Below are 19630 nucleotides of genomic sequence, written 5' to 3'. Positions count from 1 at the left end.
GTTGCTGGAAAACTCTTTACTATACAGGTAATGTAATATTTGCACTAGCATTTGGCTAGTGCAAGTACATCTCCTGAGAATTTTTGTCCATCAAGGAAGTTGTTTTTATTTTAGCGACGACCTCAGAGTTTCACCTCTTGCAATCAGAGGTGGGTATGGATGCATGAAAACCCGTGGCAATAAAAGGCAACTTCTGTCAGCAAAACTTTGTTGTGTAGACCAGGCTGTGAGCAAGATCTTCAGTTGGAAAGCTTTGCGAGTACAGATATATCTATATTGTACTGGCAAAACTCCACTAGTGTGGCAGTTTTGCTAGTATAACTGCATGTACTGTTAACACCCTCCTCCGTCTGTTACAAATCTCACCTCATTACACCCCTTATCTCCATAGCTATGCCACCAAAAGTTTGTAGTGTGGATCTGGCCTTACAAAAAGATCTGCATATTTCTGGGTGTTTGACAAGCACTTGAACAGTGCATTTGCAGAAGTATTGCTTTGATTGACTCTCTTATGTACAAAATGCACTGTTGCCAGTCCACGCACCAGGGATGATCACCAGGTAGTTTGTGAAAGAAATAATTTACAGTACAATCTTAACGATCACTTAAGCTTTCGTTGCTTGGCTCCCAGAGTATTAAATTGATACTTTTATTCAAGCTTGAGATAGATGTAGATGCAAGTCACCATTTTATTTTGAACAATTTTTTTTTTTTTTATTTAACAAGATACATAGCAACAAATGTTTAAGACTAGATCAGGGGTGGCCAAACTTTTTGGCCTGAGGACCACATCGGGGTTCCAAAACTATATGGAGGGCCTGGTAGGGAAGGCTGTACCTCCTCAACAGCCTGGCCCCTGCCCCCTATCCGCACCCTCCCACTTACTGACCCCTCAGAACCCTCGACCCATCCAACCCCCCCTGCTCCTTGTTCCCTGACTGCCCCCTCCCGGGACCCCGCCCCCTATCCAACACCCCCACTCCCTGACAGGCATCCCCCTGGACCCCACCCTCTGTCCAACCCCCCCTCTAAAGCCTCTTTCGGAATGTGGCCCTGCAAACATGGCCGGAGGACTCGGGAGGAGCAGGGGCAGCCACACAGCTGGAGAGAAGAGGCTGCCTGGGGCTCCTCCTGAATTCTCCATCTGCGTTCGCCCCGCTTCCCACACCAACTGCCTGCTCCCCTGAGGCTGCAGGTGAGCCTCCCTCCCTGCTCTCCCCTGCCCCTGCAGTGCAGCCCCCTTCCATGCTGGTGGCATGGCAAGCTGAGGCTGAGGGGGAGGGAGGGTAGTGGGGGAGGGGTTGGGGGCTAGCCTCCCCAGCGGGGAGCTCAAGGGCTGGGCAGGATGGGCCTGCAGGCCGTAGTTTGCCCACCTCTGGACGAGAGGATTCATCTCTAAACTAAAAGACCAAATTCTGCGTTCACGTTTCCACAACTCTGATGTTGCTGGGACCATCACTGAAGTTGAGTAGGAGTAATGAAAAAGCAGACTGGGCTTTATCTATTTCTGAGATAAGCTTCTGAAATTCATGACATGCAGTTATCGTTAGTCAACAACTTACCTACTGTTATCCCACAATGCCATCAGAAGTAAATGGTTTTTGCTCCTTTAAGGGCAGCCCTTTATTTGAAAGGGTATTTCGGGAGGGTGGGGGGGGAGAAGTTCCCTCCCTCATCTGCTCCCCAAAAGAAAAATGTTACGGTCACCTTTTTTACAAGTGTCACTTATGCCTTATATTCCATAGTACATGATTTACAATAAATTGCAGCATAAGAATGTTCCTGATGTAAAATATTTCACATTTGTATGCTGATATTCAGTGATTGTTTAAAGTAACTATGTAAATAATGTTTCTGTGTAAGTAGTATATTCTTTAAACAGGCTAGAAGAGTGACATCTTAGGGCTTGTCTACACTTACAGTGCTACACTGCTGTTGTGCTTCATGAAGAAGCTACCGTACACGGGTGGGAGAGATTCTGCTATTGGTGTAGGTACTTCACCTCCATGAGGGGCTGTAGCTATGTTGACAGGAAAACCCTCTTGTCGACATAGCGCTGTTTACACCACAAGTTCAGTCAGTATAGCTGCGTTGCTCTGGGGTGCGGATTTTCCACACCCAGAGCAACTTAATTATACTGAGATAGATTTGTAGTTCAGACTAGGGCTTAGACACAGACACTGCATGCCCTTTTAAAGTCTGAGGTTAGACTGTTGTAATGCAGCCTGCCTAGGGCTATCTGGAAACTTCAGTTAATGCAGAAAGGGGGGAGCCAGCACTCTTAATAATTTGACACTTGAACCAGGGGACAGAGAAGATCTAACAAAATTGTTGTTGTGTTCAAAAATGCAAGCAAATTTGGACTAGATGGCTCAGGTTTGTTTAAGGCAGGGGTACAAAACTTGTTTTGTAGTAAGGGCATTATTCCACTTCTAATTCTGATGTGTAGTTATGGACTACATACTACCCTTGGACTATGGTGGACTTTCCACTGGTTATCAGGGGATGTTTGCACAAAGGTGATGGGCAGAAGATGGCTTTTGCTGGTAGCTTACTTAATTATTCTATACCTCTTGCCACCTGCAGTACTGTTCAGTGGGGAAAACATGAAATAGATAATGCTGGTTATTAAACTGTCATTATTGGTCTTTAGAATTAACTTCCAGGAGAACCAGGGGAGTTGACCCATCTCAGTTATTGTTCTAGGCTGTCTTCAGACTCTGGCAGACAGCATGCCCTTGGTATGCATTTTGGAAAGCTGGCTTCGCAACCATGAAGGTTAAAAGCATTTTTTTTTTTTTTGGTGTTTGTATTTTGTTTTTGTTTTTTAGTCTAAGTTTCTAAAGGATCCATATATATCTACAGGGCAGCATAAATATTTCAAACGGGCTGATGTTTGACATTCTTGCATTAAGGGATTATGAACCTACCACTTCTAGGTCATGAATTCAAATTGAATTCAGGTGATTAGTGACTAATTTATTACCACTCCCTGGCTGTCCAATGGCCTGAGTAAAATGAATTGGTTGTTTTTAGTCCACATTGTGTTTAAAAACAAACAAAAACACCCTCACAATTGTCACAAGCAGCCTTGTAAGGTGGGCCCGGAATGGAATAGGCAGGGTGAAAAAATGATCCCCCTCAGTGACAACTGAGGAATGTTGGTAGATCAGTGTGTGGGAGTAAACATTCTTGTTGCTAGTGCCTTACCTTTTCTCTGGCTAACTGGAGAATGCAGTTGTGAGGGCTCAAATTTGTAAAGGCTGTTCAGTGTTCTTCAGAATATAAAGGATGTATATTCTTGGGGACTGGGACTCTCTAGGTACTCTTCATTAGAAAGGGGCATATAATACATAATAGCCAGTATCCCAGCTATGGCTGAACCAGATTATATGCAACTGGGGGCTTCCCCACTCCAGATAAATGTGCACACTGTTTGCTTTCATCAGTAGATGTGATATTGATAGTATGCTCTCATTTGTCACTGACTGGTAGCCAAAAACTAGATGTAGTTATTGAAGTATGAGAAGAGACTTCTATCCAACATAGTTGGTAGTACGGAGTTGCCACCATATTGTGAAAGGCTATTTGGATTTATTCCATTCTGCTTCTAGAATCTGTCCCCACATTTCAAAAAAAAATCCTCTTTGGATGGGATTTGGTAAACATAGTTGCATAGTTTCTTTTATTCAGTTCTGATGTACAAAGGTACAGAGGATCTATGGGTGAAAATGTACCTATTTGTAAAATTTATTTCCTTAGCTTTTTATTGAACTGTCTCTACTCCCCTCCCCCCCCCCATTTTAAAAAAAATCCTTTATTACAGTCCTTTCAATAAAGCTTTTGCAAGATAGGTATCCAATCAGTGCTTCATCAGGGTGCACTCCGCAAACAAGTAGGGAAGCTAAGCACTATAAAGTTGTGAAGAGCCAGATGTATTGGCTTACAAAAGTGCTTATTAAAGTGTCATACCTGCTGCTGTTGACTGTTTCCTACAGCACCTAAGACGTGTAGTGTGCCTTTACAATACTGATAAAGACACAGGCTTGGTGCTGAGGAGTGTACATAATATCCCATGTGGTGTAAAGGGCTGGGGTTTACAAAACAGGAAGGAGTAGGTTATGTGTGAAAGGAAGGACGGGTTTGCCCCACAGCCCTTTAAAAATGCCCAGAGACAAAAGATTTCTGTTTGAACAAAACATGTTCCACTTGACCCAAAACAAACTTTTCAATTTGTTGCAGGTTTTTTTCCAGAATTTTTGGATTTGAGTCCACCTGAACTGCATGCACTCCATGCATCTGAAGCAGCGGTTTTGTACCCATGAAAGCTTATGCCCAAATAAATCTGTTAGTCTTTAAGGTGCCACTGAACTCCTTGTTGTTAACATGAACTGAAACTTTCTTGGAACCTCTAGTACACTGAAAAAACCCCAGTTTATTTAGCTAGATCTAATGATGACACATTCTAAGAATAGAACACACAGCGATATTACAAGCAATTGTGTTATAAAAGACCATTATAACTGAGTCATGGTGATGCCTGACTACTACTTATTAAATGGCTGTAATGATTTTAGTGGGGAACTTTGTAGAAAAATGTAACAATGGAACCTTCTCTCTCCCTCCCCCCCCCATCAGTATGAAACAATGATGTGAATTTTTCAGTAAAGTCTAGATATTTCTCTTCTTTTTTTTTTTTACCTTTTGTGTTATCCTTCTGTATTTGTATTGTAACCAAAGCAAATATTTAAATCATGTCTGGGGAAAAAAAAATCTGACGAGTGCAGAGTCTTAATGTCCCTCTCTAGGAATAATGACACACCCTTGGCATCCTCTTTTCAGAAAGCAGATTAATGAGTATATGATTAAGGCATATAAATTACAAGCTGTATGTAGAAGATGTCTGCTACAAAATATTCTTTTTCTCTGTGCTGCCTTGTTCTAGCTGCCTTCAGAACATTAAAGGGAAAATTTTTATAAAGAACAATTACGACATAAGATAGTTGGAGCAAGCAGATAGTGGTTGCAACCTGTAATATTACTGCTCACACTTGTTACTGTAGTGACATAATTGCAGTTCATCAAAAGACCTAGAGAGATTTGGCATGAAATATCACTTATGCTGGCTTGTTCTACTGTCTGGTCCCCCACCTTTAACAGCTGAAAAGGCACTCAGTCAGAAGAAGTTGCAGAGAGCTTGAAAAATTGTTTGGTATGGCATAGTTCCAAACCGGTTATGTAGTCCATTAGATCTCCCCTAATATACACGTGATTCTGATGGGATAGAATATGATCTCCCTTGCCTAGAACCCTAGGCTTTGGGGAAAAGAGAATCTTCTCTTAGTTCTAGGAAACCTCATTTTCCTGCCTTGCAATTTTTTTTTGGAGGGGAGGTACTGCTTTTCCTACAAAAACTGTATTCAAGACTATACGGCACCAAGTTTTAGAGCTGCACATTGTGAACATTCATTAACTGAATAAAGGGACTGTTATTCAAAACCCTCCTTACTAGATATTGCAGAGGAGTTTGTTTTTGTGTAAAGTACACAGCTTAATTCCTTTTATGAAGTCCTCAAAGAATGTTGTCAAACGTTAAGTGCTCTGTATCAAATAATCTTTCTCTTCAATCTGTATATGATATGGAAATAATTTTTTTTTTGGTGTGGTATTAAAAATGAGGTATTTTGGTATGGGATATACATTCCTCTCTACATTGGGGGTCTGGTAGATAGGTGGTTTTATTGCCAGTCTCCCAACTCAAAAATAAATGTGTAATTGCTTAAAATGTGGAGAAGTCCCATGTACTCTTGGTAGTACCCTCAGCTGTCTTCTGAAACGTCACAACAAACTTATGGCTTGATATATACAGACATAGTAACTTTGTATTCTACTTTATCTAATATTTTTATAACAGTCATGTAACTATTGTGGTTAAGGTTTTGCAGATGTCTAGAATTGCTGTTCCAGCCTCTCATACTTGTTTAAATTGGTTTCTTCATTCACACTCGTTACTCCAGTCTCTAGAGCAATTTTTCAGCTGCTAATGCTTCCCCTAGTAAGTATTCATTAGTTGTGTACTGTTCACACAGGTTATAATCAACAGTATATATTCTATTTGTAGTGTGCAAATCTACATTTCATATCCTCTGGGGAGCTTAGGATCCTAAAGTTGATCACAAATCTTGCACACATGCATAGAAATGCAGCACTTCATTGCTCTTCATTAGCCCACCATGTGTTGTTAAGAAGTTCCCTCCAGAGTCTTAATTAGAATGAAAGAACAAAATAATGGAGAGATGGAAGCAGGCTGAAGGCCCCGTGCACTCAGCAGCAAGCTGGAACTAAAAGTCTGCTGCAAGCTTCCTGGTTGTTGTGGTGGAACTCCACATCAATTTAAAAAACTTTTTGAATGAGTTACTCACTTTTATATTTAAATCAGTGCAGCAAACCTGCTAGATTGATATGATCATGACTATACCTTAGAACAGGGGTCTACAACCCATGGCACGCATGCCAAAGACGGCACGCGAGCCGTTTTTTAATGGCATGCTGCTGCTTGCTGTGTCCCAGCCGCCAGCACCGCTCAGCCTGCTGCCAAACGCAGGCCAGCAGCGGGCTAAGTGAGGCTGGCGGCTGGGACCCCGGTAGGCAGCAGTGTACCATTAAAAATTCTGCCTGCCCCTGCCCGCCCTTCTCTGCGCCCTGTCCCACACCCCGGTGGGGGCAGGGTGAAGAAGCTTGGTCCTGCTGGCTGCTGCTGCAGGACAGGCAAGCTCCCACCTCCCCCACTGTGCTGGGTTCCTGCCCCTCCTCCTCTCCCTCCCTGCCACTGATCAGCTGATGGCCCTTGCTCAGGAGGGGGAGAAGCAGATCCACAGCACGCTTGCTGCTTCGGGGAGGAGACAGAAAAGGTGGGGACGGGGCCTTGGGGAATGGGGGTGGAATCGGGGCATATCCCCTCCAGCCCCCTGCCGTGAGCCGCCTTGGACCCTAGCCCACACCCCCAGCCCTCTGCCCTGACCCCTACACCCCCCCACACACACACCCTAGCCCTCTGCCCTGACCCCTGCATCCCCCTACCCATGCCCTGACTCCTGCACCGCCCCCGCCCCCCCATTCCCCCGTGCACCCCTCGCACCAAATGGGAGCTGCCCAGGTAAGCACTCCACACCCAAACCTCCTCCCCCAACCCTGAGACCCCTCCCTCATTCTAGCTCCTGGCCAGACTCTACACCCCAACCCCCAGCTTGCTCCTTCACTTCCAGCCCTGTGCTCAGCACACTCCCACCCTCAGCTCAGTGCAGAGAGAGAGAGGATGAGAATGGGCTAGAACCAGGGAGAAGGTAGGTACCCACTCTATGTGGGCAGGGCTGGGATCCCAGACTAGCAGTGGGGTGAGCGGGGCTGGCAGCTGGGACTCTGGTTGGCTGGCAGGAGCCAGTGGACAGAACCCCAACCCCGCCCCCTCCCCCAACCTAAGTTCATTGTAGAAGCTGTTAGGAGAGGAGGAACTCAAGGAAGAGGAAGCTAGAAGTTCTGACAGCTGCATGGAGGGTGATGGAGGCAGTTTAGGAATCGGGGATAAGAATGCCTGACTATTGTTTTGAATAGATAATTATTCTAATGTCAGTATTAACTACTAATAATTTTAGTAGTTAATATTGGCATTCAAATCATTATCTTTAGGTTTGAGAGTTACTAAGCTATTGAGATAAATAGGGCAGTTCCCACCAGCCCAAGTTATTGACTATAGGCTTGGGAAGATATTGTGGAATTTATTTATTTTTAGGTCATGTTCTTTATTATTTTTGTGAGGGCTGAAAACTTTCCTTTAATAAAACTAAAATTCTGGAACACAATTCTAAGTTAATTCTGGAGCTGTAGAAGCCTGAGTGCACTTCTTTGGAAGCAAGTAAAACTCAGTCCCATTCTAACTCTCTCTTTTTTGGGGGGGAAGGGGGGGATAAGCCAATAGAACGTGGTGGGCTTTTTTTTGTATTAATCATTCAAGAAACTTGATCCAGAAAGGGGGCTGACAAAATCAGTAGTGTCTCCTTATTGAGTTCTGGGTTCGTTATCTTGTTCATTTTGATGCAAAGCATTATGCAGAAAGTTCATTGGTCTTAGTGTTAATATGGAGTTGCCTTAGTCACAATATTTAACCTTTTAAACAGTTTTGCCTGTGTGTACCTGATTATGTAACATGCAATTAATTAATTAAATTAAAGCTAAACCTCTCCATGCTGACTTAAATGTTTAATGAAATGTGTTCTACTAGTATTTGTGGCTTTTAGATCTAGACTATTTGTGATTGATTTCTTTGAAACGTTATGTAAACTTGACTAATTGTGTTTTAGACACCAGGCCTGGCTACAAGGTGTGCTTGGCTTCCCAACTGATTGCCTGGATGACTCATGGGGGAGCTGGGAGCCCCTGTTCTGCAGCAGCTGGTCAGATGAGCTGCAGTGTGCCTGGGACATTAGTAGATCAGGATCCAGGACTTCAAGACTCTCAGCTCCCCCATTAGATTGCCATGCAGGCTGCCAAAGAACTGGAAGACTGATTTGCTGAAGAACCAAACAAGCAAGCTGGCAGGAAACCAGCTAGTAGAAATCACACAGTTGCTGTTAAATAGCTTTTTATTTCTATGAAGTCTCTGGAAAACAAAGCTCTGTTGAAGAATTTCAGGCAGCTCTATTTATTGTTGTGGATGTAACAGTATGCTTGGTAAACAAACAGACTTAAAACTAACGTTTAACTGTCTATTTCTGTCTTATGCGTAAGGGAGTGTCAAAATTGGTTAGAAATCTTTGGGTCAGAAGCTGCTCTGCAATTTCCCATGATAGGCTAGCCACTGAAACACATGGATGACTTCCTTAATCCCAGTGACTGACAAGGTGTTTCTTTTGGTCAGCCATTCAGTGCATAATAGGATCATAGTATGACTATCTTAGTGGCAAGAGTATTTAGAAATGTCATATTTTGAGGGCGGAGAAGGATAAATGAAATTTAGCTGGTCAGACGTATAGAGGTTGACTTGATTGAATTGTATTTTCACTTCAGGGATGTTACATTACAAGCACTTTTACTGTATTAGGTATAATCCAACTGGAACATATTAGCATTTAAAGTTTTTTGCTTTATCTGTGGAGTGCTGTTGTAGTCCTGGTCTGTTGATAATCCTGCAGAAGAGGAGTGAATTGCATGCTTTTATTTCCACCACTTTTATTTCTTTTTCATATCCAACCTGATTGTTCGTAGATATTTCTACTCAGGTTGTTTGTCATTATGAATTTTCTTAATAACCTGTCCAAAGCTTGTACTTTTTCTTTCAGTCCTAAAGAAGGAGTTAATGGAAATATTCCTTCAGCAACTCACTTGACAAATTGAAGATGACTACGTTTTCCCCCTTTTTGTTTTGGACATGTATAGTATATAAGTATGGCCACATTGGAACAATGGTCCATTTTGCCCAAAATCGGCTAATGGTAGATGCTTCAGAGGGAATGAACAGAACAGGGCAATTATTGAGTGATCTATCTGCTGTTGTCCAGTCCCAGCTTCTGGTAGCCAGAGGCTGAGAGACACCAGAGCATAGGTTTGCATTCCTGGCTATCTTGGCTAATAGCTATCGATGGACCTATCATCTGAACTTTTCTAATTCTCTTTTGAACCCAGTTATATTTTTGGCCTTCGCAGCATCCCTTGGCAATGAGTTTCACGGGTTGACTGTGCATTATGTGAAGTACTTCCTTTTGTTGTTGTTTTTAAACCTGCTGCCTATTAATTTCATTGGGTGACTCCTCATTCTTGTGTTATGTGAAGAGGTAGATAATACTTCCTTATTCACTTTCTCCACACCATTCATGATTTTATAGACCTCTGTCATATCCTCCCAATTCTCTCCCTCCTCCCCACTCCCAGTCTTTATGGAAGCTGATTCATACTCTTAATCATTTTTGGTGCCCTTCTTTGTTACTTTTCCAGTTCTAATATTTTTTTCTTTGAGATGGGGTGACCAGAACAGAATGCAGTGTTCAGTGTGGACATACCATGGATTTATATAGTGACATTGTGATATTTATGGTCTTATTATCAATCCTTTTCTTAATGATTCCTCACATTAGATTCCTTTGACTGATGCTGCACATTGAGCAGATGTTTCAAAGAACTACGCATAATGACTCCAAGATCTTTCTTGAGTCATGACAGCGAATTTAGACCCCATTATTTTGTATGTATCTTTGGGATTCTGTTTTCCAGTGGGCACTGCTTGCATTTATCAGCATTGAAGCTCATCTGCCATTTTGTTGCCCAGCCACCCAGTTTTGTGAGATCCCTTTGTAACTCTCTACAGTCTGCTTTGGATTTAATTATCTTGAGTAATTTTGTATCCTCTGGCAACTTTGCCACTTTACTGTTTACCACCTTTTCCAGATCATTTATGGATTTGTTGAACAGCATAGGGTCCCAGTACAGATTGTTGGAGACCCTGCTGTTGAGATCTAGCCATTGTGAAAACTGTTTATTCCTACCCTTTGTTACTTGTCTTTTAACCAGTTGCTGATCCATGAGAGGACCTTTCCTCTCATCCCATGACTGCCTATGTTTCTAAAGAGCCTTGTGAGGTACCTTGTCAAAGGCTTTCTGAAAGTCCAAGTACATGATATGCACTAGATCAGTGGTTCTCAAGCTAGGGCCGCCGCTTGTTCAGGGAAAGCCCGACTGGTCGGGTTGGTTCGTTTACTTGCTGCATCCACAGGTTCGGCCAATCGCTGCTCCCACTGGCTGCGGTTTGCCGCTCCAGGCCAATGGGGGGTGCAGGAAGGGCCACCAGCACATCCCTCGACCCGCACTGCTTACTGCGGCCCCCATTGGCCTGGAGTGGCGAACCGCGGCCAGTGGGAGCCACAATCAGCCGAACCTGCGGATGCAGCAGGTAAACAAATGGGCCTGGCCTGCCAGGGGCTTTCCCTGAACAAGCGGTGGCCCTAGTTTGAGAACCACTGCACTAGATCACTCTTTTCTACCTCCTTGTTGTTCCTTTTAAAGAATTCTAGATGATTGGTGAGGCATGATTTCCCTTTACAAAAGCCATGTTGAGTCTTCACAAACATACGGTGTTCATCTGAGTCTGATAATTCTGTTCTTCACTGTAGTTTCAACCAGTTAGGACTGTAATTGCCAGGATAGCGTCTGAAGTGTTCTTCTAAAAATCAGTGTTACATTAGCTATCCTCCAGCGGCTGATTTAAGCAACTGGTTACATACCACAGTTAGTAGTTCTACAATTTCATATTTGAGTTTCTTCAGGACTCTTGGGTGAATACCATCTAGTCTTGGTGACTTACTACTGTTTAATTTATCAGTTTATTCCAAAACCACCGCCTTTGACCCCACAATCTTGTACACTGTGTCAGATTTGTTACCTAAGAAGAATGGCTCAGATGTGGGATTCTCCCTCACGTTCTCTGCAGTTAAGACTGAAACAAAGAACTAATTTAGCTTCTCTGCAATGGCCTCATTTTCACTGAGTGCTCCTTTAGCGCCTCAACTGTACAGTGGCCCCTACACTACACACTATGTACACTGTACAAGTTAAAAAAGACCCATCTTAAATCTTATGTCAGAGATCACCCACTTATATTTGAATTCCTTGCTGTAGATAGAAATGTAGTCACTAGTCCAGTAGATAATTAAAAAAACAACAACAACACTATGCTTTTTTGGACTAAAATGTAAGAGCATTTAAGAATTTACAGGTGGCTGTAGTGGATGAGATATAATAGACTAATCCAGTTTTATTCCAAGAGAAGCTTAAAAACCAGTACATAGTTGCTAGCTTTAAAAATGTCTCAAACATACCTACTCCCCTTTAATTTTTTGGGGGGAGCTACAGGAAAATGCTTTTGAAAGTTCAGAGTTAACTTGTCTAATTTCAGGGCTGGTATCAGTTTTGGTTTTGTTTGGGACCCCTTGAGTTTTATTAAGAATTAGGCCCCAATCCTGCAATGATTTGTGTGCTTGCTTAACTTTATGCAAGGTGAGGAGTCTTGTTGAAGTCACTGAGGTGTTGAGTTTTGAGCAGAACTCCTCTTAAGTATGGTCCTGGGGTGCTCAGGAGCATTGATGGACGGGAACCTTCCCCGGCAGCATCTCTTAAATTGTGCAGGAGAGGAGCTCCTTTCTCGCATATCTGAGGAGGTCCATAGTAGCAGTTCGTCTGCTGTATGTATTAGGAAATACACCACAGTGGAACTTTTGCCTTGCTGCCATTAGCTATGCAGGAAGGCATACTTAGGAGCCTTGCTACATGGGAAGGGATAATCTTTGCTGTTCCTCTCCAAAGATGCATAGGAAAGGAATCTGGAGGCTTGCAGAAGAGGCAGTCCTCTCATGCACACTACTCCATAGAAAACCTTATGGTGGGTATAAAGTGTCCTACCTGGATCCCTTGGGAGCCGGATAAAATTGTAGTGGAATGTTTCTTATGAACACCAGTCTGTTTTTAAATTCACAGCATTCCTTACTTTTTTTTTCCCTAAAAGGGAATTTTGACTTTTTTTTTAATCTTACAGTTAAGGTTGCACCAGTAAATAATGTAATCCTTTTACAAAATGCATATACTAAATAAGTTAAAAATCTAGTCATTAAAAAATAATGGAAATAACCAGGAAAAGTAACTTGTATAAATATTCTATTATCACATCAGTTCATATACCTGAATACGTTATTGATGTGAAAGTTCACCTTACACACTTCAGTAACAGCTTTAACTGACCCAAAATACACAACACAAAGACAACATACACATTCATAAGGACTTTCTCTAGAAAAAAGTCTGCCTGCCTGCCTGAGTAGTCAGACAGTAGCCAGGTATTTGCACCATACATTTATAGACTGTCCCAGCAATGTGTGGGAATCAGTCTGTTTGTGGGTGGTGGGGGTTTTTTTGCATGCACAGTACACCTATGCTGAACTTGTGTTCAATTACTGGATTGTCTATTTTGCCAGTTGTTTTAGAGGGAACAACTTAAGTAATTTCGGTATTCAGAGTATTTCTGTGAATAGGTAAGTGGATGCAAATATGCACATAATGAGGTAACCTTTATTTTTGTTAGCTTTCACCCACGAAAACTAACCAATTTTTTCCTGTTAAGCTTTTGTCCACAGTACTCTGTTTTGGTGTAATTCAGGAACTCATTAATTTAGTCTGCTAATTGTCCTATTTGAATGACAGCTGAAACACTTTTCTTGTTGATACTGTTTTATTTCTATTTTTGTGAATGGCTCTCTGCGGTTGGATTAAATCTGTGTTGCACAATGAATGTGCATAGGCAGGAGAGGTTGGGAAAACATGCAGCAATGAACAGTGTAGATATGACATTATAAAAGGTGAAGACTAGTTTCAATATATAAAACTGTTCTACTATCCTTAGTTAGGAGTTTAGATTGCAGACACACAAATGTACTATAACACATGACCTTAGATGTAAAGAATATCTCTTTGTGCTGTCTTGCCCACATACTCTTCAGGAGCCTCTGAACTCCCTTTGCTCCACAGTGTGTGCATGGAGTTTGCAAACTATTTCCCTGAATGGTTGGCCTTCACTGAAGAGGTTATTTTTGACTAAGTTTGATTAACAAATCTTCAAGTTTCTAGTTCATATCTTCCCCTTACACGACAGCATCAGGAAATATATCAGGTCTACAGCAAATCATAAACTATAGCCACTGTCAAAGAAGCTAGGGAATTAACCTATAGTCCTGCTTGGCTTCAGATGGAAGGCTTTACTTTGGCAGCTCTCCAAGCTGAAAATTGGGCTCACAGTACAGAGTTAGCAGAATTTTTCGAGGCTTTTGTCCAAAATAAGAAGTTTCCTATGTCCTGTCTGACTTCTTGGGTTAATGCATTTATATATTACATATTTTTTTGAAAATAATATTAATATTTATATTTGGACAAGTGTAGAGATGTAATATATTACAACACATATACAGTGGTATGGTTGGTTTTTCCTCAGTTGGTTTTTCTATTTTAAAATGTACTTCAAGAGTTCACACGAGTTGGAGAAGAGTTCAAATATCACTTCCTAAGCTAGTCAAACATTTAACAAGCACCAGAGATGTGGCACAGTCTCTGCTCAGACTGCTTTTTTATGAGTGAAAAGAGCATTAAAACTCATGAGACTAGTGCAGCTGTGGGAGAATTGCTAAGTACGGAAACAACCCTTTTAAGGAATGGGTGACAAATTTTGAATCCGTGAACCTTTTATTATTTAATTTTATACATCAAAAGTGCCCATCCAGTGCTCTGTTTTAGTAGAAAATTATTACACGCAGAGTGGGATAACTTCATTTAAAAGACCACAAATAGGAGCAGGGAGAAGAGATGTCTAATCTAAACCATGCTTTTCTCCCCTGGCCTGTTAAAATGCTATTCCTTGACACCCCTTCTCAGCAGTGTTTCACCTCAAAGTGGCCATTGAAGAGACGGGCAACAGAGAACTGATGCAAACCAATCTGCACCATGATTAAACAGCACCCACCAATGTCATGTCCACTTTAAGCTTTGAATCTCACCACTTTTTATTCCTCATCCTAATTTCAGAGAACTTCTATTTACTAAGGTATTAGATACCCATGCAGACCCCTACTAATTTTACCCTCCCCACTTCTGTATCAGATGTGGTCTCTTATCCCACTGTAAAAAGCATCCCACCATAATTTATGCCTCTTACTCATCCTCCAAATAGAAAGAAAAATAGTCCAAAGATGTTCCTAGTAGATGGGAGTGGGTGAAGAAAACGAAACTTATGGATTTTCCATTTCTGAAGCACACCAACCCAATGTCAAAAGAGGGCATGTAATGTCCTTTTAAACAGACGAGGCAAAGAGAAACTTTGGAAAACTGATATTGAACAGTAAACTGTAATGCGGGTCTTTTGTCTTTTAAATCTTATGAACTCTTAAGGCGCTTGATTGCTTGATGGAGGCATACATTCTGAGATTTGACTTGTTTTGTTTTATTATCTTGTCATCTTGAAGTTTCTTCAGTGGTACTTCTGTTAAAGTAGTATTGTGCTTGCAATTGACTGACTTGACAAGTCAAAATGATAAAAATAGCAAGGTGGCAGTTCCGCTTATCAGAATTTAAATGCTGTCTCTGCTCTTTTTTTTCTGGAAGCCTGACTTCTGCTCTCACTGTTACACAAATACTAGCCAGTAATGCCAGGCCTTGACGTCTATTTTACCTGACCTCATTTCCAGCCCCCCGCCCCCCTTTTTTTTTTTTCCTTCCAGTATTCCTTTAAGGAAGCATTACTACACTGGATTCAAATAATCTGGCTGTCCAAGAACACCTTAGCTTCTCTGGTGTGATGTAGTGTCTGTACTTGTTCCTTGAATCCAGTATTTTTTTTCTTCTACCAGCACAGCTGCCAGCTTGTGCTTCACATACAAGAAGTCTCCTTCTGGCTTCAGACAGGAAGGAAAACATGACATATATCTATTGCAGGTCACAACCAGTGTTCCCTCTAATTTTTTCAATCCATGTGCGGAATGAATTTTGTGTGCACCATATCGAGGTAATGTGCGGCTGGGTGCCACCAGTAGAAACCAAAATATATGTATATATTATATCTAGGTTTTTAAGAGTTACCATAGGGATGATTACTCTAGTCAGGACAGGTTAGGCTTTTAGAACTCACTACTAAATTAAATTATTACTAAATTAAATGTTAGTGTAAGAGAAATAAAAATTATGAAATACATAGAACAGTCAAAAAATGAAAATAACATACTTTGAAAGAAGTATCAAGTAGTAATAACAGTACAAGTATGTGTTGGGAGGTGAGGGTGAAAGACTGTGTGTGACACACACACACACACACACACACACACACTCTGTGTGTGACAGAGATGTGCATTGCCCGTTTAACTACTCTGGTGCCACTTTAAGTACGCTGCCCTTTTAAAAGTAGATCAGCAAGTTCAGACTCTGCAGCAGCTGCCAGCAATCTCCCTCCATGCTGAGCCCTGCTATGTTCAGCCTCCTTCTCCCCCCAGCTCTGTGGAGATGGGGTACAGGGGCGGGGAGAGGGGACATACTGACATCAGCACCCTCCCCTGCTCTGTATAGCAAGCAGGAGGCTCCTGGGAGCAGCTCAAAGGCAGAGGGCAGGAGCAGCACATGGCAGTGAGAGAGAGGAACACCTGAACTGCGTGGCACTTGATAGCCTGCTGGGTGGCTGTCCAGCCGCACAGTTTACAGGGAACTTGGGTCACAACCAGAGTTGTAATTTAGTTGGGATGACAAATTTATTTTTCACAAGGCTTCTAAGAAAATTAAGTAGTGAGGAGGTGAGAAGTAATATTTTTATCAAGACTAGGAAATGTTTGAGAAGGAATAAATGGTCAGTTAACAGTGGCGTGCCTCAGTATTGGTGCTAGGACCAGTATTCTAATATACTCTTAATCTGGAAATGGGATTAATATTGAAGGGGCAAGATTTGCAGATGACACAATTTAGTCCAGTTAGAAGACTTCATATTTATCAAAAGTAAGCGAATGGACACTATGATAATGGATGAAATTCAGTGCAAACAAATAGGACAGACTATTCTGGAAGAAATAATATGGACAACTCCATACAAATTACTGGGTTCTAAAATGATTGTCTGTAAAGTCAGTCGGATTTGGGGAAGTGGAAGAACTGATTTTACTTGAGGTGTCTAGAGTACAGACAACCTTTGCCCAAAGTGCAGTGTTAGTGAATATCCTAAAATATTAGAATGTGTAAGGAATGGGTAGAAAACTACTTTTGGAAATATGATGGCATTCTATTGACTTGACTGGAAAAGTCTGCAGTTCGGGTCATATTAAAGCAAAAAGATAGTGATCCAGAAGTGTGAGACAAATGATTAGAGGCTTGAAAAAATTTCCATGGGATGAGTGGAAAGTTTATTGGCAAGCAGGTTAATAAGAGGGAATGTGAGAAGTATAATAAATGAACAGTATAGAAGAAGTAAATTGGATGCTATTTACCCTTCCCTGTAATACAAGGACAAGGAGGATTTCAATTAAAATGAAAGGCAACAAATTTAAAGCACACACAATGAAATATTTGTACATCATATATAATAAATCTTTGGAACTCGTTGCAAATGTAAATGAGGTTGAGTTCAGTAGGATTTAAAGGATTTTTTGTTTTGTATGAAAAATGAACAGCCACAGTTACACTAGACAATCAAAAAGTATTGGGAATATAAACACTCATACTTCAGGGCAGAGGCCAACTACTGATGGAGAGAAGTTGGGAAGAGGCCTCCCCCCCTCCCCCCCCACACAATGGACAGACTTTTATCACAACAATAGGGTTTCTTGCATCTGCCTCTAAGTAACTGGTACTAGCTCTTTTCAAAGACCAGATAGTGGTCTGATGAATTCTAGAGGGACCTGAAGTAGGCTAATTATAGAAATTCATAGTGAAGCTGGAGCAGCTTCATCATTCTCCGTCTTTAGCAATAGTGTTTTGTTACCCAAACTTATTCCATTGCTTAACATTCCTTTAAAAGGTAGATGTATGGTTAACATAACCCCAGTGCCAGTCAAAATCCTGTTGATTTGGGAGAAGTTGGCAAGGAATGAAATTCTGACATGATTGTAGGATGACGATTCTCTTTCTCTTCTCTTCTCTCTCCCCCCACCCTTTTTTGGTAGGGAATTAAAATTTTTGTATAAATCTTATTTTGCTCAGTATCGATGTAGAAAGGTAAATCTTATCCAGCATATTATTGTGCTACTTTAAGATAATAACATTACTTGCAGAACTGATATAGCACACTTGGAGTCCAAATTTGAGAAGAAACAGATGGCTTCTTATGTTCACTGCTGTGACAAACTAATAAAGGCCATTTAAAGATCACATTCCACAGTGCAACCAACTAAAATTAAATGCGGTAGAAATAAACTGCTGTGGACCAAGGTCACTATGTGCAGAACTTTGATCCTTAATAATGTGTAGGGGTGTGCTGAATCATATCAAAAGTATTTTAAGAAAGTTTTATGAATATTGCCCATTGCTATTCCCTTGATACTTGGGTTCCTTAGCCTCGTCAATGTGTAAAGAAAGTCTTAAGCTTTATGAATAGCAGGGCTTGCCAACCAAAAAAGCTCTTCAGAAGTGATAAATATTATCCTGTTTTTTTCCAAAGCCTGAGTGCAGCCATTATTTTAGTCTGAGTTTTGATTTGGACTTTGTAGCTGTCAGTATTGTTGCTGTGGGACTTGAGTTTATTTTTTCCAGACTCAACCTTGATATCTATTAATACAAAATAAGTCCTTTAGAAATAGTCTGACGGTGGACTCAAATGGGAATTAATGTTATGACTTACAGCTCCATTAAAATACTTCAAGTAAATAAAACTTTTAAGAGGGTTGACTCTGAATTACTTTTGCTTTTAAAGCTTATTTTAATATGATTGATATTGCTGGAATCTTCCACACAGACTTAAATATTCTGTGCTGAGAAGAAACTAGGCTGCTTATTTTAATATGGAAAAAATTACCATCTAATCCTTAATTTAAACCCTGTTGAATTCCAAAAGGAGCTTGTATATTACAGTAAACATGCCCAGTAAACTAGCTAGATTAATTTTAATGACTGTATTGTCTCAACATTGCAAACAAATTAATAACTATATTGCTCTTTCAGTTTACCTAGGTATGTGATTAATGTTAATAGTAAACATTCTGGTGTCTTTGGCAATATGAAAACTTGAATGTTTAACAAGAGCACAATTTCAAATTAAAGTAATAAATCAGAATTACCAGTGCCACACTCTTCAATTGGCGACACTCCTCAATTGGCATTGGAAGTGTAGTATTTTGTCCCATGTACTTTTGGCAGCAGGCCTCTTTATCAGCTACTGTCTTTGCAGTCACGCTTGTGTTCACGTCTTTGCTACATGCTCTGCTGATTACCTTGGAAAAGGGCAACGCTGTAACTGTTGAGATGACCTTTCAGTTTATTTTCTCTTGTGTAATATCAAACGTGAGCTAACACAGTCTTAGTCTACTGATTTCTAGAAAGAAATCTTTTTACATTTTCTTCAGCATTCTGCTCAAATATGATGTGGTTTCTCTGTAGTTATGTTTATTTAAAAAAACAAAAAAACAAAATCAAAACCGTGCCATGATAATCACTGAAGAGGTAAAGAGAAGAGAATGTTTACAGTGAAAAACAAAACAAAACCCTGTTTCAATACGCAATCCATCTACAATTTAGATGTTAAACAGAGGTATATTGAGACACTGAGCACTGAATGAAATAGCTGCTCTTCAACTTAAAATATTTGTAGGAAAATACCTTTATACAACAATGGACTAAACAGGAAATATTATGGTTAAATTGAACCAGTATGTACTAGGAAAGTATATAAAATCAAAGCTTAAACTCTATTTTTTTACTGCTGTAAATGAAAAATGTAGTCTAACTACTCTGATTACTGCAAAAAATAAATGCAGAGTAACTTTATGTTGAAATTGACTCAGAGCACTATTTTACCATGTTTAGTTGTCATTTTCAAATGGAATACTTGATATCCCAAAATTTCTCTCAAGTCGCTAGA

General features: G+C 40.8%; 1 protein-coding gene across 3 annotated transcripts in view; it reads left to right on the top strand.

Annotated features, from left to right (window-relative positions):
- The window catches only part of GBE1 (1,4-alpha-glucan branching enzyme 1), a 281100-nt gene that overhangs the window by 28753 nt on the left and 232717 nt on the right, over positions 1 to 19630 (top strand). The window lies entirely within an intron of this gene.

Source organism: Caretta caretta, chromosome 1 (assembly GCF_965140235.1).
Source record: "Caretta caretta isolate rCarCar2 chromosome 1, rCarCar1.hap1, whole genome shotgun sequence".
NCBI lineage: Eukaryota > Metazoa > Chordata > Testudines > Cheloniidae > Caretta > Caretta caretta.
Note: the sequence above shows the minus strand (reverse complement) of the source record. Positions and strands in the feature narration are given on the sequence as shown.